This window comes from Cryptomeria japonica, chromosome 9, assembly GCF_030272615.1.
Source record: "Cryptomeria japonica chromosome 9, Sugi_1.0, whole genome shotgun sequence".
NCBI classification, from domain to species: Eukaryota; Viridiplantae; Streptophyta; class Pinopsida; order Cupressales; family Cupressaceae; genus Cryptomeria; species Cryptomeria japonica.
The window spans coordinates 579148273-579172216 of NC_081413.1; positions in this window are offsets into that span (position 1 = coordinate 579148273).

The following is a 23944-nucleotide window of genomic DNA, read 5'->3' on the forward strand; positions in this document are numbered from 1 at the left end:
GGAGGGGGAGAGAGAGAGGGGGGAGAGAGAGAGGGAGAGAGAGAGAGAGAGAGAGAGAGAGAGGGAGAGAGAGAGAGAGAGAGAGAGAGAGAGAGGTGGGGGGGTTGGGGGAGGGAAAGAGGAGGGGTCTTAAGGGGTTATAGGATACCATATGACCTCTTAGGAAAACAATACGACCTCTAATGACACCTAAGGGGTCATATGGTGGGCTAATAAAATGATATATTAAATTTAAAGTTATGAATAGAACATCATACAACGAGACTCCAAGCGAACAAACAACAAGGCTTTACTAAAAAGCAAGTGTAAGAGCTTGACCTAACCCTAAGAGTACCTGCCTAAGTTCTAAAACATATGATGCTATTAAATTTGCAAGGTTATAAGACTGATCTCGATTGTGACTATAGGAATTACACACTTGATTTTTTTCATGGGGTATGTACCGTTCCCAAGCTGTTTGACAAGTGATGATCATCATATACTACCCACTAACATGCATACAACAAACTTTAATTTCTCTAGGTGACATACATTGTGTAACAACATGGGAACTCTCGCATACCCACCACTATCATTCTACAGGACATCATCTGTGTTACTCTCCCTCTTTCTCTTCCTACCTGTTGTTTCCTTCTGAAAAACATATTGCAGGTACTCTGGACTCATCATGTTGCTTTGTTGACACTATTTTCCACATCTACTCAGCTCATTAAAAATACATTCGAGAAGAATATTGCTACAGGTTTCCTTGCTTGTCACAGTAATACACCCATGGTTCAATTTCAAACCATATTCCTCATATTCAATATACACACACAAATCCATCAGTCATCGAGACTCCAAGCGAACAAACAACGAGGCTTTACTAAAAAGCAAGTGTAAGAGCTTGACCTAACCCTAAGAGTACTGCCTAAGTTCTAAAACATATGATGCTATTAAATTTGCAAGGTTATAAGACTGATCTTGATTGTGACTATAGGAATTACACACTTGATTTCTTTCATGGGAATGTATCATTCCAAGCTGTTTGACAAGTGATGATCATCATATACTACCACTGCCATGCATACAACAAACTTTAATTTCTTTAGGTGACAGGCGTTGTGTAACAACATGGGAACTCTCGCATACCCACCACTATCATTCTACATGACATCATTTGTGTTACTCTCCCTCTTTCTCTTCCTACCTATTGTTTCCTTCTGAAAAAACATATTGTAGGTACTCTGACTCATCATGTTGCTTTGTTGACACTATTTTCCACATCTGTTATGCTCATTAAAAACACATTCAAGAAGAATATTGCTACAGGTTTCCTTGTTTGTCACGTTAATACACCCGTGGTTCAATTTCAAACCCTATTCCTCCTTTTCAATACACACACACAAATCCATCAGTCAATTTTTTTAGGAGAGGAAACATGATAAAAATCAAAGAGGAAGTTGCAGACAAGAAATAAATTCACTTACTTTTATAGAAGTGTAGACACAGTTGCAGTGGGGTATGGAGGGAGGGAGGGAGAGAAGAAGAGAAAGAGGGATGGAGTATGGAGAGAGAGAGAGAGAGAGAGAGAGAGAGAGAGAGAGAGAGAGAGAGTGAGAGAGAGAGAGAGAGACCTTGCATGTGTTCAAGAGGGGGAGACAATACACTTACATGTGTATATATATGTTTAATATATTATATGTATATAAACATATTATATATACAATATCATATTATACACATATTATTTATTACATATATAATATGTATATACACATATTATATATAGAATATATCATATTATACAATAGCGTGTACGCGTTGTTTATAGTAAAGGTAGCATGTACGCGTTGCTTACACTATACGTACCTCGTACGTGCTTTTTAAACCATAAGTACCCTGTACGCGCTTTTGACTGTTTAGGCTTGGAAATAGGCCTGGATGACAAAGCTATGGTTTGGAAGTTTGATTTCCCTCCATTTCTCTCATTTTTGACGTGTTTTATTTTATCAACTTGGTTTATCGACTTTGTCATCATCAAGTTTACACTTCATAAAGTGGGTATTTCTAAAATTGCCACCATATTTTCACCCATCTTCTGAGCTTTCTAACCATATAATTTTTTTTCAATTTGAACAACAATAACATTATTATTGAATTTCTTTTACCAGTGTCTCCATAGTTCTCACAGACATAGGTGCGCCATTTTTTGAATAATTTTTGATATACTTATCCAAATTTAAAAAACTTTATATATTATTGTGGTGCACTTTATTCTTTACAATTTAAAAAAAAAAATGGTATTTTCGATTTGTTTAGTGCAACTTATGCTTCGCACACAAATAGGCACCTAATTTTCAGGATGTGCTCAATTGGAAAAATCATAAAAAAAAAATACTAAACAAAAAAATACACATCTTATAGTTCTCACTCTTAACTATCTTTTTGCCAAAGGATTTGTCAAAATACTAAATCTAACTATGACTTTTTTGATGCACACGTCGAACACTGTGTTATGTTTTTCAGAAAAAATCAGGGTTAGTTTTTCGTGCGCGAAGGATTTGACACCCTTAATCTTATCCAATTTTGAAAAAATTTAGTAGATTGGAAACTAGAATCAAAGTACTACAATATTTGTTTTTTGATTATATTCATATCTTGAGTGGATGACTTTCAAATTTTGCCTCCAAGTTCAGGTTCACCTGATTTCAGAAAAAAAGTGTCCACTTATACCCTTTTTTGACCACCATCTTTGTGCACTTACCCATAAATTCTATATACATTATTTTTTTAATATTTTTCTTATTATCGTATTTGAAATACACATAAAATTAACATCTTAACCAAAAAATAACTATTTTAAAATTTGATTCAATTTAATAATAGAAAGAAAAAAAATTACTAAAAAAAAAATCGTAGATCAACATAGATGCATAACAATAACCAAGTGTATTTTACTATTTTGTAAATCTTCTAAAAATATGAATCAAAATACTAACTCAATTTTATCCTTTGCATTTTTTAGACTAAAATTTAATTTAGGTTTATTGCTCCCTTGACTTTGCAATTCCAATATTTAATTTCCTTAAGGAAAATATATTCTAAGATAAAGAAATGTATTTGTTTCTTCGAAAGTATAAGTTTATGGTTCTTTGTTAAAAATATTTTTTATGTTTAAAAAGTTTTATTTAATTCATAGATTATAATTATGTAAATTTTCTTTATGGTTATACAATTTTATTGTTCTTTTATTATCATTCAAAAATTAAAATTTATATATAAAAATATATCATTTGAGATTTATTAGGGTTTTTCGGCTTCTTGTCTTTCTAATGCGTGTCATATTGTGGGAATTTTCTTGTTTTTCTTTGCATTTATTGCAATATTTTTTAATTGGCTAGGCCCGAGGGTCTTTCCTTTTTCTCACTTTTTAAATGGTCATGTCTTTTCATTCCCCCTCTGTTGTTGTTGGTGGAGTTAAATGTTTGATGATGTCATCCCAGGGCTCTCCCACTCAAGTGACCCCAAAAAATCATTTTAAAGGTGTTTCACAAGGTATGTCTTCTGACCCACCTCCAAATATTTTGCTTCCACTTATAAAATTTGAAGAAGCCTACAAATGGCTTGAAAATTTCACTCTCATGGGTTACTTTGTGGGAAGGGTCCCCCCTGAAAGTGTGCTTCATGATTGGGAAGGGATCCCACATGGGATTCATTTGGCCACCATTCAAAACCTTTCTAAACCTTTATTTTTTATTTTTTATTAAAGCCAATCATGGCCAAACTGTTCTCACATGAGGTCTTTCTCTTGTTCGTTCTACCTACCTTAGACCCATGATTTTTCAATCATTGATAAAAAGTCTCTTTGTGTCCTAGTTTGGGTTGAATTCCTAGGTTTACCTATGCCCTTTTGCAATTGTTTCTCCCAGATAGTAGCCTCTATGGGTATTGTTGTTTGTGTTGAGCCTAAGAAATTCTACTCAACTCACCCTAATTGTCAACTCTATATCAAGGTTGACCTCTAAAAGGACCTCAAGGAAAGTGTGGATATTCAAATTGGCAAGTCTCAATACTCCCAAAGAATCTACTACATCAATCTTCTAAATACATGATATCAATGACAAACATCCAGACCCAAGATTAGTGTTTGTCTATTAGCCACTCTGTTGGATACACATGAATACCAAGAGGGAGGGGTGAATCCATATCCTTAAAACTTTAAAAAAATTATTCAATATCCTTAAACAAATTATGAAAAATGAATGATAAACCAATGGACACCAATGCACAAGAGAACACGAGATTAACATGGAAAACCTTAACAAGGGAAAAACCAAAGTGATATTTCTTACAATATATGAGTAAGTATTACAATTTGTTTTAAGGCTCATGCCTAAGGAAGCACACTACTCCTGGAAGGACTTCCTGAAGAAGTTCATTACCTCCAAGCAAGATATAAAGGACCTATTGAAGAGATTCACTATCTCAAAGAAGGATACATGAATATTTGAAATACAATGAATAAGCCTTTAACTCATAGCTTCTAGTACTCTCCTTAGAATGGAGGTGCTCTTGACATGTTGCCTCAAGCAACCATTAAGAAATTTAGCTCTAAAACTTCCACTGCTCACTTTCTCTACCTCAACTTTGCATATTTCACACTCCACACACTTGTAACTAATTTGATCTTCTATATATATACTTTGCAAGCAAAGAAAAAATCAATCAGGTTGGCCAAAATAGGAGATAGCGAATTATCCCACTAAGTCAGGCACAACAACATATTGCAGTGAAAGTGGTCCAATCCAAGAGATAGAGTGGAGCTAAAACATCTTATTACACCTTTCTTTGAATCCCTAGACATCAAATATACCGGTGCACATCCTTCTAAGTTAGCAATAGGGTAACATGTAGCACATGGCCAATCGGCCCAAAAACACAATATCCAAAATAATTTACACAATATAGATCATCATAAGACATAAGAGGGCCCAAAAATACCTTATCATAACCTCAAATGCTAGCATAGACCCTCAAATGCATAGCACAAGCAAGAGAGCAGACCTAGTCGAGCAGACAACCACAAATCACCCTAAAAACCAACACAAAACAATATGTGGCACCAAAAGATCAAGCACCATCATGTGAACTGCATAGAGACATTCCATGAACATTCAACATCATTCTCATACACTTCCATCTTACTGTCATGTCAAAACAAGCAGGCACAACCAAACAGATACATGGTTCTTCATAGCTAGAAGGCCAAGAAACATGGTCATGAAATAAATAATCATCAAACATATTTGTTGTACACTTCATTGCCTAAAATGTGAACTAGGACACTGCACAAACAATATAAGTAGATCCATCAAACTAGAAGGGCAGAAACAATGATGTGAAGAAATGTTGGTTCAAGCTATCATTGGATCTAGATTAAAGTACTAGCTGGTCAAGGGTTTCTTTAACATTAGATATATTTTGTGTAAAAAAAGAATTTCAATAAATTTATTTGCAATATTTGTATTGCAAGTGAGATTTTTTTGGAGTGATAGTGTTGAAAGCTTATTTATTTAGTTTTTTTTGTTGTTGGTGTCAGTTTATCTTTTTGAGCCACCCAAAAGGGTATGCCCATTTTTGGGTTGCATGGTGGTCTCCATAGAAGGATCCACTCCACTCAATTTTGTCCAAGTTGTCTTTGATAGTGGTGTCATGGAAGGGGTGCTATTTTTTTTAGTTGCTTCTGCCCAAATTTTTTAACACCACTTTGTATGAATGTGCTCTTATGCCAATCACAGAGCACTATTTGCCTTCCACATGTTTAAAGAGATTAAGAAAAAATGATTTGTAACTTTTTGGAGAAATTGGAATAAGAATTACATCAAGAAATGACTACTACCTGGAAGATGAATAGCCTATAAACTTCTATGCTATTCTAGGAGAACCTCAATTTCTCCCTCTTTGATGCCTAAACAAAATCTGTTTTACTAAAATTTAAAAACCTTACAAAAGTATGGTTTTTCAGAAATTATCTTTAGATATGGTTCCATGGAAGTGCCTTGGCCATCTACTTTTTATTCTAAGGATAGTTCCATGGAAGATAAAAATAAATAAAAAATACAATTAGAAGATTGAAATGAATCTTTCCTTGTAAAAGAGGTGATCCACATATGTAGTCGTAAAGCTGGTGTTGGGAAAGAGGTTGTTAAAGTTTCCTCCATTTGTTTCTGTAGACACCTAAAAGTTGCACAACAAATTAAGTGAATTTTATTCATTTAATTATCCCTATTTCTTCCAATTAATTAAATCAAGATTTAATTAATACCCCTATTCTTCTAATTAGCCTATTAATCAAATTAAATATTTGATTAATATTTCCCTTCTTCTATCCTAGCCATTTAATTAAATTTATATTTAATTAAAATTTCCCTCATAACCATTTAATTAAATTTATATTTAATTAAAATCCCCAGTCTAGCCATTTTAATTAAATCTACATTTAATTAAAACCCCTGTTACATTTAAATAAATCTAAATTTATTTAATTAAATCCCCCCACTTGCAAAATCCTACAAATGCAAGTTACAACCAAAATTGAAATAAATTAATTTTATTTTAATTAAATTCTATTTTTCCCCACCCACTTGCCTCTTAAACCTCTTCTAGTGCCTTCTAGATTCTTCTAAACCCTTTTAATTAGCCTAATCCCTCCAATCATGTCCTTTCCCTAAATTTGAGGAGGTCACTTCTCAAATTTGGAGGAAAGTCTTCTAAAAACAATAAAGGCTTTATCCATTCAACAAGCTAACTTGTTGAGTTCCCCCAAATTTGGAAGGTCTTACAAATTTGTCCCCAAAGTTTTCTTAACCATCAATGGTTAACTCAACCTTCCCACGTGGTTAGAGACTTTCTCTCTAACTTAACCCTCAACTAACCCAAGTGTCTCATCAAGCACTTATGGCTTTGACCCTAGTTATCCTATTAACCCTTGCACAAGGGTTTACCCCTTGGGTAAAAGCTTTATCCATTGGTTATCCACTAACCTAACCATAACCTTACCTCCTAGGGTAACCTTCATGTCTTCTCAGGCATTTAATGCTTTTTACATCTCCTCTCAAGCCCTCTCAAGGTAACATTTGTCAACTTGGGATTGGATTGAAAACTTTCAATCCTAGCCATTGCTGAGATTATTCAATCTCAACCCTCCATTTCCCTATTTTTCCTATAAATAGAGCCCACTCCTTCTTAAAAAGAAAAGTCTTTTGTACATCTAAATTATAGTCACATTGCAGGTTAAGGAGCTCTCTTTAATATCAAGCATCCATATCATAAGCATTTTTAGTTTCATTTAGCTTAGATGCATATCTTTTCTTAGTTAATTAACTCATTTAGTATCATCTTAGCTTTCAATTTGGAACTCATCTAAATCTTAATCATCTAGTTTTGCATTTCATCTTCATTATCTCATATTAGCATTTCACTAAGATCTTAGTTGCATTTCCATTTAGATCTTAGAATCATCACATATCCCTTGTTCTTTTGGTAGTCATCCTATAGATCAAGTGCTTTTCCAAGCTGAGAGCCACCTTGATTTGAAGGATCCTTGGAGATAGAGAACAATGCGACGCACTTAAGATCTTTATTTCATTTGTTTGGTCTAATGATTTTTGATCTCTAACATAATGTCTCATTGGTGTGTTTGTGTTGTTTGTCTCTCTCATGCAGGTACCACAATCTGAGCATACAACTTCCACTAGGGTCTCATGCATTTGCCTAGTTAATTTTACTGGGAGCCACTTCTTAGACATTCTTACGAGATTTTTTGTGGATAGTGAGCTCATGATTTTCTTACTTGCCTATTTTAACTACCAATCTATTTTACAAAAATTAACTTGCTTATTTTAAGTAATTACCACTCTATTGATTTTTTAGAATTACTAATTTTTTTAGGTAAAAATTGAAGGTGAATGTATAAAGGGAGAGAAAATAAAAATATGTAGTCATGTGATAAATTTATGAGCAATGCAGAAGGTTCCAAAATATGTCTAGCCACACCCTGCTACTTATCCATCAAACCAATTAATGTCTAGTACTTTTATTTGCCCTCCATCACATAACAAACCAACCCTTTCGATGTCTTTAACTTTGCTTCAACTACTCATTTACACTAAAAAATGATAGAGGAGGAGGGAAACAATTATACATTCCACTATTGTTTGATATTTTTTGTCTCCAAGAGATTGAGAAGATGATATATAAGAATAACCTACAAGAAATACTTGAGGAGGAGCATAAAATCTTGCCCACATATGTGTTTTCCAGAGATGGTTTAGACCAACTCAGGGCATATGTCAATTTTTGTGGGCCGACTTTCAAGAGTCATGGGTGGTCAAGGATCTGAGAGAAGATGAGAAGGTTGTTGCAGATGTTTCTCTTGATGCTCACTTGGTTAAACTAAATGACAAACCCATGGAAAGACATGACTCTGTTGTAGCTTGTATGTTGCACTCTTCACTAAATTATAAATTTTTGTATTTTTTGTTTTGTCAAATTTTGCAAGTGCTACTTAGTCTAATTATTTTTGAGTGGTACGTTGTGGTCCTCTATAATTGATAAGTTTATTTATCTCTTGTTTTTTCAATGTTGCTATTTAAGTATAATTTTTTGGTTTGCATTTTGAAGGGAACCCTATTGTGAATTGGACATGTTAATGTGTCTTTTAGTTTAAGGATACCAAAACAAGGAATAGGTCTTCTTGTGTTTGTTGTATGTTATTATTTTGAATGCTACCCGACTACAAATAAGGACTATTTGTGTGTATTGTTTATTCGAGGATACCTAACTATGAATTGGGTCTCTTTGGGGCTTCCCAAAATTATAAGGGTTCAACTGTCCTGCTTTTGGATGAACTCACATTGTTCTTCGGTATGGAACCTAATTGAGGATTGGTAAATTGTGTAAACTCTACTTAGTGTATTAACATTTTCTATTTGTTGTGAACTTTCATTGAGATATTTGAAGAAAGACAAAATTGCAGATTGACTATACTATTTTTGGGGGTTGTTTATATGTTCTTAAAATATTTGTTTTTATTTCTTATTTTGGGTTGATGAATTATAGTCTCCTTGTTCTTGAGTTATATCCATCCTTTTTATTTGGTGGCTATTTATTCTATACTAGAAAATAAGAGGTCAACGGTAGAGGGGATATATACCTAGTGTGGGGGTAAAATCACTTTTTAACTATATTATGGTTGTTGAGGGTATTGTATGTAGTTGAAATATGATGCATGCATAAGAGTAATAGTGTTGTGCAAGATTAAAGTCAAATTGGATTGGGTAGGTTTAATGTGGGTTTAGGTTGTGTTGGTCTAAAGAGGGTTTGGATTGCGTTAGGAATTACAAGTTTAGTCCTAGATAGTTAGTGGATTTGCATGATCATTAAGCGACTGCCAGATAATACATGATATTGAAAGATTGTGAATTTTCAGCAAGACTAATTTTGTATGCGGTGGTGATTAATAGAACTTGTTGATTTCTAAAACTAACATTTAAGAGAAACAACCTATGGGAAGCTTCGCAATTGGGGGACCTAGATGCGCTTTATGAAGATACCTTCAAGATTTTAGAAGTTAAACCTACAATTTTGAGGAGTAAATGGTAGATAAACACTGAAAAAAAAAAACAAAAAAAAAACCAACTTTGTGATGAGACACCAAAAAAATTTAATGGTTTAACCTTATAAAAGCATAAGTTAGCTTCATCTCATAAACATTCATAGAAACTATGAAAAGATAAAAAACACGACTCATAGTTTACATGTTAATAGTGCAGATAAAATTATAGAAATTAATCAGTAATCATTAATAGTTGAAAATTCATAATAATAGACACAGAGCATCATTCCATTCCATTCAATAAAGATAAAATATCCCACAAAGGCCATTTAATGCATAGTATAACAATATTAAGTCTTTCTATTCAAAATAAAACTATGGTTTATAAAGCTCCTTTATCAAACTACTATTGCTCCTTCATAAGTATTTTTTATCCAAATATGGTGAACCCTTAAAATAGAGAATTGGAAAGCTTAAATAAAAAATATTCCTCCACCTTTCTCATGATGTGACTTCAACAATGACGACTTTCCTATTTGTGCGAGTCATGGAAAACATGAGCGCTAATAAGAAAATTTTAGAGTCGAGAGATGCTTATTGCCTTCGAATGGGCGCAAAATTTCCGCACATCCTTATTTTGGCCCACTCTAGTGACAAATTGACAAAACTAACCAATGTTGTAACTTTAAAATTTGTGCAATGTTTGATCATCCTACGGATTGCATCGACTTGACACTACAACCTTGAAACTACAAAAAGGGAAACACGATAACATTTGATCCTTTGTGGCATGTGAAGCTACCACGGGGCATCATGGTGCTTCATATTGGTGGCCATGATTTCTCTCTAGAAGAAATTTGTGTGGGGTTGAGATGTGGTAGCCCTTGTGCCAACTTAGAACTTATTTGCATTAAAGGGACAATATGGAATAAAAGGGAAAACAATTATCAGTCAAAAGAAAAACCAATGAGACCAAAGTGGATACCGATTGAGGTCATAAAATTTAGCATGTTTCTATCAATGCCTTTCCTAAAAAATAACAAAAATAATCTATGGTAGATAGACTATACAACTCTTAGTGACTCGTGGAGGGAATTTCGCCTATAGATGGTGGGACCCAAAATCTCTTGTTTTTTATTCAAAAAGGCAAAAAGGTGAAAACAAACATGTTGGATCAAAGGTTCCAAAGTGCAAATTGTAGGTACATACACTCCGCTTTAATGATTCACACACTTTATCCAATTCAATGATCTTATTAAACGAGAAGTTGCCAAGGCTCTCCACCATAGCTTGCATATGATATTCCAAACAGGCAAGAGGCCATAGAATTCCCTCTACCTCCTATATGCTCGGGGACTAATTCATGTCTTGTAGTGCCACCTAATCCTTTTGCCTATCCTCCAACAATTACTTTATATGTTCCTTTGACAAGACTATCTTGTATGGAATAAAGGGAGAGGGAATTCCTAATTGGACTAGTTGTTCCACGTGTCCTCTCATCATATTTTTTATTTGATTCAAGGCGTTTAGGAATGCTTTGTATTTCAATGTGGCTTTGTTGCAGCTTAAGAACTCGTTGACCTTCCTAGCCACTTGTATCCTATTATCCACTCCTATTGTGAATAAAGCATCCTCAATTATGTTACATAGTTTTTGCACCAGTGATTGTGAGTCTACAACCTTAGGATAAATAGATGAGAGAATTTGTCCAAGGGTACTACACACTTTTGCAATTAAATTATGTGAATCTACAATGAATTTTAGTGCAATGTTTAGACGAGTGGCCATGTTTTTTATTCTCTTCGGGTATGAAAAATATTATCATTGTATCATGGGGAGAATATTAGTTTGTCAAGATAAGTGGGATAATTTATCCTTTAATTGTTGGAGTTGTTGGTCCCTAGCTTGAATTTCTTGTTGGAGTTGTTGTCATATGCTCTCAGAGTTAGAGAAACCCTATTGTGTTTGTAATAGTTTCATGACCTTTTGCTACTACATAACTTTGGTTGCTTCCTTTTCTTCATTTATAACATCATTTGAGGCAATAAATCACTGTCATCCCCAATAGAGTTGCCAATCTGTTGGTTACAACTTGGATGGGCTAAATCAACTATGTAATAATTCAACAATACAACACCACAAATTCTAGGTTATGACTCAACAATGCAATCTCCCTCTTCTGCTCAGTGGAGTCACCAATTTCTTGGTTCCCAAATCAATAGGTCACTAAATCCTAAAAGTAATCCACCTTTTATGCTTAAATCTAGCATAGGATCTGGCCAATGAACAAGAGATTAACCACAAGCTCATCTCCTATACACTTTAGGCTCTATTGGGGATAACCCTTCAAGCAATACCAATCGGTTCATCTAGGTGTTAAACATGATATTGCATAAAAAATGATGTTTTCTCATAAGTATGTCAAGAGATTAAAATAGACTCAATACTAGCTCAAATCTTGGGTAATTTACACCTATTTGCATTGAGAGAATAACAATTACAAATAACTTATAAAACATGAAAACAAAAATGAAATATTTATCAATTAAGCTTGGTAATTCCTTCTAGAGTTTGGACAAAAGAACACACCATATAGGTGCCTTGTCCATTACAGAGTCAAGATGAAGAATCAATTACAATAGTAGTATGAACACAAAACTAATGACCATCAAACCATTATTGCCTTAAAATAATGAGGCCTCTCATGGACATACATGTAATATTATTTAAAATCCTAAACATAATATATTATCCCTCAAAATCAGTTTGAAAGCAAGTTTAAGCAAGTTTAACTTGCTCCTTGAAAAAGAGCTATCAAGCAAATTCTTATTGTAGCACCATAATAATCCTTGATTAATTTGATTGAAAGAAATAATGCATACACTTAGCATACATCACAATATGATACTACTAATCCTAGCTGCAAACTAATTTGCTTGCAATTACTAGAACAATTGATTACAACATTCAAATATAAAACTTAAAGAACATCAAAAGCTAGATAGGTACCCTGTACAAAATTACACGCCTAGAAACCTAGAGGATGGAGCCCCCAATAATAAAGAAGAAGATATAGTTCAAAGAGAAGCAAAAATCCTAAAATGAACCTATGGTTAACACTTGGCATTCTCATCTTCACTTGATTGGCAACATATGACACATTATCCTTCTCCTTGAGTTGTGACACCTAGCACTCTGAAAAAATTATAACTCACATTTATTTTTGCTTTCATCTTTGAATATCATAACTAATTTGTAATTGGAGTCTTGTAATTTATTCCCTTGTATGCATTCTCATGCATATGCTTTAAACTAAGTAAAAATTTTACTTTACAATTGCATTTCACCCCTTTGCAGTGAAAATGACCACTCTTAGTCAGTATTTACCCATAAACAATTTGAAATTACTACAAAATTGACATTATTTGTAGTAAAAGAATATGGCCTTACAACAACAATTTCCTTTGGTAAGTCAAATCCTGCTTGAGTTGTTACTCCCTTTATGAAAATCAAATACTCCTTCCATTTTGAACATTTTCCTTCAATCGATCAAACTTTTTAAGCACTTGGAACATCTCTACAATGTTCATCCTTTATCATTTTGACCCTCAAAATGATTTATTTCATAATTCCATGAATGATATTACATCAAAAATCTAGCATGCATCATCAAGCGTACACATCTGACCTTATTCCACATCACAACCTTCATATTAATCAATTATATCTTTATTACTCAAAGATTTTGGTACATGCAAAAATAGATTAGAACCCAGTAAAGAATAAATTTCCAGCATATATGTAGCCCCAAAAACTACCACATTCTTGTTCAGATCCAAACATATTCTCCGTTGTTCCTTGATCCAGCAAGGCATCAAGCTTAATATCTTTCAACTTTTTCTGACTAGTATTTTTTTTTTCATTCTTTGATTTCGAGTTGCAAATTCATCAATTTCCTTGCAATTTTAGCCACGTCTTCATGATTGCCTATCAAATTTCACTCCATCTCTACATTCTTAACTCTCTTTGTCAGCCTTTCTATTTTCTTCTAATAATTCACATTCTTGTATTTGCATTTAAATCCAAGTAAGAAACAATAGAACTTATATTTGCTTCTTGATTTATTCCTTCTAGTGTCTCTACATCTTTCTATGCATTTGAATTTACAAAGGCGACATCCTTAATACCATCCATTAGAACAAATTTATTGTTCGTTGTACCAAAGTCCTCCATTTTAACTAGATCTACATATTTTTATGGTCTTATCCTTTGGGATAACTTGTTGCAACTATCTCATTTTATTTGAGAACAATGACAAAAACCAATTTGGACTCCATTGATTTCTTTTCCATATTTTCAATATTCATATACTCTTACATTTTTGCATTGCACAAAGACTCCAAAAATAGTGTCAAAACTTATTATTTCTTTGCCACCTATTCCTATATCTTTATTTATGTCATATTCCCGTTATGAATTGACAAAGGCCAATTTATATATGAGCTTTTCTTCAAACATATAATTCAATCCTCTTAAAACTACCACTTTAACCCAAGTCTGAAGAGCTCATTATGGGATTAGAATTGCATACAAATCCATTTTCCAAGAGTTTTATTCCTAGATTGAATAAGAAAGACTCATGATATGTGGCAAGAAAAGTAGCATTAGAATGGAATGGAACATTCAACAAAAGAGGGACCATAGAGGAACTTTTTCATGTTAAGAACTTAAGTGGAAGCACCACCCATTGGGCTCACTTTTGTCTTACATCTATTACTAGCAGTTGTAGGGGGAGTGCTTGCAACAGGAGGCCAATAGGTCTGATTGTAAAGGCAATATGTTAGTAGATGTATTAGAGTTGTAATATTCAGAGGTATATTAATTTAAATAGATAATTGTACAGTAAGAAAGTTTTGGTTTTCACATTGTATAATTGAATAACAAAATTCTATTAAAGTTAAATAGATAACTGTACAGTAAGAAAGTTTTGGTGTACATAGCTCAACCAATGGTTGTTCCCAAAGTTGAAAATTTTCCACCCACCATCCCCCATGCTGGTCCAGTATGCAACATGATGTACTTGAAGAAAATGTCATGAATATTTGATTTACATTTTTTTTTGTAGGCTATATTAATCCCAACCAAATGTTTTTGTTGGACCCAGAGTATTGTTGTTATCCACCCTCCATCCCCCATGCTGGTAAGAGTAGCATGTTATATAGCCTTTTGTTGAAATCCATGTGATCTATATGATGAAACACTTGCATCATTCTTTCATTTATATAAGTTAGATTTGGATAACATGTAAGATTGGTGAAGTTAAATAGTTTTAAAACCTTGAAAATTTGAAATGTAGTATTTTCTAGTAATATAATACCTCGTGGATGTGAAATGACATAATTGGAATGTTATCTATCATTCTTGTCAGTATTTGTTTGTTGTGAGAGAGCTTTTCTGCAGAGAACTTTTTGAAATCAATAATTAAAGTATTCTGAAAAGATTTACATACCTTGGTAGTAATGACATTGGTGTATCGGGCGTTGTTCTTTATGGAAAGTTGTATTATTGAGTGAAGAAAACCTGAAAGTGTGAAGGGGTGTTAAAGAGAGAAGGTAATTAATGTCGAATAGAATAATAGTTACGAATTGAAAACCTTCACAAAACATAATACGTGTAAAAGTGAACATGTTCAGAGATAGTTGAACAACCTAAACAAAGTAAGAAGCCTACAAGCACAGGATGGAAAATCGTAAGGCTATTGCAAATAATATGTATTTTTGCATTATTAAATGATACTCAATTATTCAATCAAATAACTTGAAGGTGTAAAGGAATGCCAATGAGAAAAGGTAGCTAATGATAAATAGTATAATACTTACCAATTATAAAGAGTGACACAATGAGCAAATACCATGAGAACCCATTATACGTGTAAAAGTGAACAGGTGCCTTGTAGACTGAAAGTGGTCAAATCTACAAACAGTTAAAGAACATAAACAAAGCAAGAAGCCTGGAAGTACATCACAAAAAATTTGAAGAGTGTTCCAAATAATATGTATTAGAACAATAGTAGTGAATATTAAATGTATCGAACAAGTGGGTAAGGTTTACATACCTTGAAATTAACGAGTTTGGTGTATTGGATGTTGTTCTTTACCGAAAGCTAACCTTCACAAACCATAATACTTGTGAAAGGGAAGAGGTGCCTTGCAGACTGAACGTGGTCACGTGTAGAAACAGTAAAAGAACATAAACAAAGTAAGAACCATGTATTAGAACATCATTAGTGGATATTAAATGCATTGAGCAAGTGATTAATATTTGTAATTGTTATATTCATATATTTTACAGCTTTCTTTGTTGGGTTGCATTTGGAACCCCTGATAAATAAAAATGTATGAGAAAGTAATTTTGGCCAATAGGAGGGAAAAAAATTGTTGAAAGCAACAAAATAGTTGAACAACAAGTGGGTGTTAGATATGTACCTCTTGTTGCAGAGTTGGGAAATGTAAAAAGACTTAAATTTCATAGACGTTAGTTGTGTTGTTGATCCTGAGAAGTACAAATATTGTTTTGGGTTGATAGATTGAATAGAAGATATACAATACGTGAAAACATAATGAAGATGTGACCTGCATACCTGATTGTGTTTGTTCTGTAGGTATGTTTCTTTTGTCCTGCATGAAAGCTCCAGTAAGTGGGCTTCCTCAGTCTTTCATAGAATTGTTGACGTTGCACCTTTCAATCGTGAGTACCTTTGGTAGGTGAAGGTTGGTTGTATACGTAGGTGTTCAATTGTTGTTACTCTTGAAAGTGCTGTGAATGTTAGGCCTTATTTCTCTGTTTTGCCGATGTCAACTGTGGCAAAGTCTAATGTTAGCCCCTATGATTTGTGAATAGTAATGCCCCATGCCATTGCTAGTGGAATTTGTGTGTGGTTTCCTCTAGTAATTGGTGGAATAGGCACATGTTTTGCATTTTGTGGATCCCATGAAGGCTTAGTATAATGTTTGAAAAGAACGACCACATATTTTGGCAAATCAGGTGGTTTGGAAGCTGCATCGTAGACAATTTGTTTGATTTGACCCAAAGCACCATTTACAAGGTCAACTTCTATCCATAAATTTGCAATAAGCATAATTTCCTAGTCTATAGAATTTCAAATGCTAGTTGTTCTTCTTGGTGTGTCTGCTTATCTCTTTGATGGGCAATGATTGTTGTTGCACGTGCAATGGGTGAGTGCAATTGTGTTAACATTTTTATGTTGTGTGCACTTGAAGCTGCATTTGTTGCAAATAAATGCTTCTGTTGGTTGAAGTGGTTATTCAGATCAAGTGTCAAAGCATAGGTGGACCGCAATTGGAGGGATTCCCAGTTTGTTTGCAATGGTGTTGTGTTGCGGATATTAAGCAACATTTCACAGAAACTTATCTGTGAAGAACTTGCACCTTGCTAACGAAATGGAATATCCAAGGTTACAACAATATTGAATGTGTGCCATAGAGACAGTGTCGTTGAATGAGATGTGTATAATGGCCTATCCATAACTGGGGGAAGCTGTGCAAGATCACCAACCAAAATGATTGAGATAGCTGCAAATGATTCATGTTGTCTGCTGGGAAAAGCTTCTCGCAATCTTTTATCAATCTTAATGAGTAATTGAGGACCAACAAAGCTCATTTCATCTATTAAAATGTAACATAAATGTTTGCATTGCTCTTGAAACATTAATAGGGAATGGCCTGTTAAGGGTTTGTATTCTTGAATGGGTATGCGGAGGGTAGCATGGATTGTGGTTGCTTGGCTATTATATGCGGAAACACCTATTGGTGCTAGTACAAGCAAAGGGTATTGTGCATGTTCTAAATTTGAATTTAGCTGTCTGTGTATGTAGTCAATAAGAAATGATTTTCCAGTGCCTATTGTGCCTTGAATGATTAATCGTAATGGTGAAGAATGCATGTTCCATTCAGCATGAGTTTTAATGATATCAAGTGCAATAATTTGGTTTCTTTCAAGCTCATAGTTAGTAGGTACATTTAAATGCGGGTTGGCAAGGATGTGGGGTGCTTGGCTTTTCTCTGTTAAAATAAATTGAGATGCTTTTGAATGCAGTGGTCCATCAGGTATAGAAGCTGTCCAATCAAAGTGTAGATCAAAATCACGTCTACCAAGCATTTGAAGAGTAGCAATGTCAAAGTTGTTTGATGCTCCCATTTGTGACAAGAACTCCCATTCGTACAAATATTCATGAGTAGATTGTTCAATGTCTTCTGGTTGTAGCTCTTCACCATTTTATGTTATAATGTGTTCTTCAAAACCATTTACATGCCAGTGGATGTAATCTGTACTTTGAAGATGTTTCCAATTTGTTATAATTTCTCTAGCTGAGTTCCCTATATGTAGAGGAATGATTCGAAATGGTTTGTAAAGAAGCAATTCACTCCAACAGAAACTTTCAAAACTGTTGTCCTCTTCTAAAGGTAAAGATTTGTGTTGTGGGTAGACACTTACAATTGCTGGTAGCTTTCTTTTCATCCATTTACATGATCTATGCTGGTTAGAGTATGTATATAGCTGGGTTGAACGAAGCAGTGTTAGGTTTGCCAATTCTAATGGGCGTTTCATGTAGTTTGAGATGTAAGATATTTAGGTTTGAGACCCTTCATCATAATTAGCTATGCGTTGGAAGATTCTTTTGCCAACATTGAGTGTTACAAATTGGCGTGTGCAAGATATCAATGGGAGTTTAAGCAACATGTGACAAGTTTCTTGTGCGCTAATGTCCCTATCAGCAACAATTCCCATCATCAGCCTTTGGTATGCCAAGAGAATTGTATCGTCTAAATTTGTTGATTCAACTATGCGTTTCGGGATATCAGTATAACTTTTAGACTTCTGTTTAGTTTTGGATGCGTACTTTGAGATATATTGTAGAACTGCTTTTTTGGAGCAGATAGGTTGACAATCAACATTATCCCTCCATATGGCGAGCATTGTTGGGTTGTGTACATTTAGACAATTGTCATTCCTTGCTGGTTTGTATGATGGGTTATTGTTGTGGTCTAATATCAATGAGGATTCATGTTGTTCAAGCCAAGGAGCTTTGTACTGACATTGAAGGGTAGAGTTTTTTTTCCTCAAGTAGGTATACTCTGAACACTTTGTATGTCGTTGAACAACATTGAGTAACTCAGTATAATCAGTGCAAGGATCAGACTTGGATATGATCTCTATATCTGCAAGACATGGATCTGAAATTGCGGGCATATATTGCCTGTTCAAGCGAGCTTCTTCAGGGCATGGATTTCAAGCTGTGATGTACTGGTCAAAGAAGTGTTTAACTAATTGGATACTTGCATGATTTGACCAATCAAGGTTATCAACATTTGGTGCTTCTGGAAACCAAAGAAAGCCATGTATATGTGCAAATCCTCGATGCTGCCATTTGTATCTGTACCAGTGGTCAATGGTTTTGAGTTCTTTGACAATGACTTCATCATGAAAGATTTGAAATCTTAAGTGTAAGTATAAAGCTGTAATGTGTGGATTATTGACTAAATTTTCAATAAATTGTCTTATGTTGTTGGGTTCTGTAGTTGACTTTTTTTTTGGCAATAACTTATGCAAGTCTAGCCATTTTGTATCAGCTGAGCTTAAGGTAAAGAACAGTGTAGGTTCACCTAACTATTCTATCATGGATGTAAGGTCATGTTGGGATTTGCTCCAAAAAGCTCGTGTACCACGCAACGAGGCTGCATATCGCATGATATGATTTGGTAATTCACTTGAGGGTGTATTTTGTAAGTATTCTTTTAGGCCATGAAGATTGTGTGGAAGACTATCTTCTAGATTAGTCTTAGTGAACACAACAACTGATTGTTGGGATTGATGTCTCATCATAAGATTGTAGATATAATTATTGGCATTATAACAAGCAAGGAGAGATTGTTGGCATTTCAATAAGGATATTGAGAAGGTTGTTGATGATTATGGATATAACTGATTAAGGATGTTTTATTGTCTTAATATTATTATTTTGTCATTCATGTCAAGAAATTGATTTTCTAATTCAGTATAATGTTGCCATATCTTGAGAAGTATGATTTGATGAGTATAAAGATGTGGGTAAAAGACACAGAAAGAATATGATGAATAAGGGGAGGAATAAGTTATTCAATGGGCAACTATTACCAAGTTAGACAATGATGAGATCGTGATGTTTAGATTGTTTTGATATCATACATATGTTATTAATTGTAAGGTTAATACTATACTATGTTACCGAGCAAAGAACCTAGTCGATAAACCCTAAGGAAATTAGTCGGTAAACCCTAAGGTTATCGCAATCAGTTAATGAAGGCAGAATGTCTACCGAGTGAAGTTTTGTATTTACCGAGTTCCAACCGAGTAATAACAGAATGCATTAAATGATTACATGCATTATTTAATGAAGGAAGCTGATGAGCTGGCTATGATTAAATGATTGGTATGCAGTGAATGAAGTTTGTTAAAGAATCTATGGCAAAGGAAAATCAGCGGGAAGATCTACAGCTCAGATTGAACCGCAATACCCTAGCACAAGTTCCAAGAAATGTATGCAAGTTTCAAGGCGGGGTAAAATGTTTTCAGATTGAAGGATACATTGAACCTAGTCAAAGTTTGAAGATCTGATGGCTATGATTGATCATGGGAAATGTGATCAAGGAGATTAAGCGGTTAGCTATTGTTTATAAATAAGGAACTATTGGTAAACAATGTATGCGGGCAAGTGTATGCACAGGGATGCTACATAGTGATTACCGAGCACAGAAGCTTGAAGACCTGTTTGAATAACAGAGTATAGAGCACAGCAGATGGACAAGATAAGTCCTAAATTGTATTGAGAAAATAAGAATATGCTTTAGCATTTTAGATGTGAATTTGCAGATAGATTTTTATTACTGTTATTTAGTGAAGTGATAGAAAATCTCTTAACCGAGTGGACTTAACAGTCTTATTTGTAAAACCCTCTAGCAAGGTGACATTCGGATTGAGTGTTTGAAATCCTTTAACAAGGTCACTTCTAACAAGGTGAAGATCATAACAGATCTGAGGGAAATCCCTTAACCAGGTCACATTTAGCAATGTGTTTGTAATCTTTAACAGGATTTGCTTTTAACCGAGCATACTCTAGAAGAGTATATTTCTTAGTGGTTCTGAAATCCCACAGTGGTTTTTCCCTATTTGGGTTTCCACGTTAAATCTGGTGTTATGAGTATTATGATGTTTATATGCTTTTGAGTTTGCATGTTTAGCAGTTTTGGTTATATTACTGAAGCATATGTTACCGAGGTTGAATCTGATGTTTTTATGGAAGATTAAGTTTGTATGATTCACCCCCCCCCCCTCTCATCTTATTAGCTTGGCATCTGTACTTATCTTTAAGTATCAGAACTATCAATTGGTATTAGAGTTTTGGACTCCGGAAGAAAAGTTTAAAGGTACTTGAGGAAAAGATCCAAAGATGTATAAGAGGGATGCACCAAAGTTGAACAAGTCAAGTTTCTCTACATGGCAGAAAAGGATGAAGCTGCACCTATCAGGAGTTGGAGAATATGATGTATATTACTTGGAGAATGATTTCATTACACTGAGCACCTATCCATTGACAATGGAAGAGATAAAGGCAAAGCAAGAACATATCCAAGCAATGATTGAAATAACATCTGCATTGACTGATTTAGAGTTTAATGATCTAGAAGGCTGCAATGATGCAAAGGCAATGTGGGACAAGCTCATATCTGTGTATGGTGGAGATGAACATGTTCAAAGAGAAAAAGTGGATAGTCTAAGAGGACAACTTGAATCTATGAGGATGAATGAAGGTGAGAACATAACCCAGTACAGTACAAGACTAAAGGAGATTGTCAATCAAATCAAAGGAGCAGGTGGAACTATTGAAGAAAATGATATAACAAGTAAGTTGTTAAGAACCCTTCTACCAGCTTATGCAATCCGAGTCTCTGCAATCAATGAATTGAGGTCTATACCTAATATGTTAGTTTCTTTAGATGCTACTATTGGTAAGCTACATACATTTGAGTTAAGTAATTTTGATAATAGTGGGTCATCGGTAAATAAAGTTGAATCTACATTTAGTTCTTTTCATCTTGATGAATCTAATGATTACAATGAAAGAAAGTATAAGTACTCTGAAGGAGATCACAGTGGAGCAAGTGAAAGATTTTGCAAGAACATGGAGGAAGTACACAAACTGTATTAGGAAATCAGAAAGCAAGAAGAGTTTGAAGCACTATTAGCCAGAAGGTTACCGAGAGGCAAAGGTAAGTATAAAGGAAAACTACCTTTGAAATGTTTCAATTGTGATGAGATAGGACACATGGCTTCTAACTGTCCTGACAAAGATTCTATTGAAAAGAGAGATTACCGAGATGATAGACAGAAAGATAATCATTACAGAGGACACCGAGACTTCAGAAGAAGAGATAGAAAGACATGCTTAATAGCCGATGAGGAATCCAATGATGATAAATCAGATGAAACTGATACAGAGGAAGTAGTTTATGTGGCTATCAAAGATGGATCAGATGAAGAAAGGTATGAAGAAAAAGCCCTTATATCTCACATAAATACTAATGATTCTTGGATCATAGATAGTGGATGCTCACATCACATGACAGGTGATAAACACAAGTTTGTTATGTTAGAAGACTATGATGGAGGCTATGTAAGATTTGGTAATGATGCACCATTTCCGGTAAAAGGTAAAGGATCTATAACACTTCTTGATAATGCAAGATGCAATGATGTTTATTGGGTTGAAGGTTTGAAATACAATTTGTTGAGTGTAACACAGCTAAACAATACAGGATACCGAATAGAATTTCAGAAAGGAATTGTCAAAGTTCATGACAAGAATGGAAAGTTAGCTGCTACCGGGACACAAACAAAAGGTAACACATTTCACCTTGACTCAACTCGGAATAAGTGTCTGTATGCAAAGATAGATGATACCTGGTTATGACATAAAAGGTTTTGTCATGTAAATTTTGATAATCTGATCAAAATAAGAAAGAAGCACCGAGTAAGAGGTCTACCGAGTCTTGAAAAACCTGAGAATTCTATGTGCTGAGGATGCCAGATGGGCAAAATGACAAGATCAAGCTATACAAGTAAGTCTTACACTTCTAAGGGAATTTTAGATCTTGTGCACACTGGTCTTTGTGGTCCTATGAAAGTTCAAAGTTATTATGGTGATAAATATTCCATATTATTTGTGGATGATTACTCAAGGATGATGTCAGTAATGTTTTTAAAAGAAAAATTAGAAGCTTTTCAAATGTTTAAATGGTACAAGGCAAGAGTTGAAAATGAAACAGGAAGACAACTGAAATGTCTTAGATCAGATAAAGGAGGAGAGTTCACATCTGATGAGTTCAACTTATTCTGCAATGATCATGGTATAAAAATACAAGTCTTTGCACCGAGAACTCCACAGCAAAATGGAATAGCTGAGAAAAGAAACAGATCTATTTTGGATTGTGCCAGAACCCTGATGATTGAAAAGAAAGTGCCACAAACATTTTGGAGAGAAGCAATAAGCACAATAGTTTACACCCTGAACCGAGTACAACTGAAGAAAGGTACTTTGAAGACACCTTATGAAATATGGTATGACAAGAAACCTAATGTGAGTTATTTTAAAATCTTTGGAAGTAGATGCTATGTACACAAGGACGATAGAAAGGGCAAGTTTGATCAGAAAAGTGAAGAAGGAACATTTCTTAGTTATTCTTCTAGAAGTAAAGCATTTAAATGTCTGATCAAATCATCTAACAAAATAGTAGAAAGTGCAAATGTGAAAATTGATGAATTTGCATAAAGAAATGATGAAGGAAATTCCAAAGAGCCAGAAGATTATGATGAATTTATCTATGTTCAACCGACAAGTCCTACCGAGAAAACTACAACAGGAAATGAAGAGAATATTCAGTTACTGAGTGATGAAGAAGATCATACAGAGCCTACTGAGCCTGTATTAGCCAAGTATGTCAGAAGACATCATGCACCAAGTCAGATTATAGGAGATAAGGATGATCCAGTGATGACAAGGAACAAACTGAAATAGAACACATGTCTGATATCTGAATTTGAACCAAGAATAGTGAAAGAGGCATTTAACAGTGAAGATTGGATAAATGCTATGACATAAGAGATTGATCAAATCAAGAAGAATGACACATGGACACTAATTCCAAGACCGAAGGACAAAAATGTAATCGGTACAAAGTGGATTTTCATAAACAAGTTGAATGAAAAAGGAGAGGTCATTCGAAATAAAGC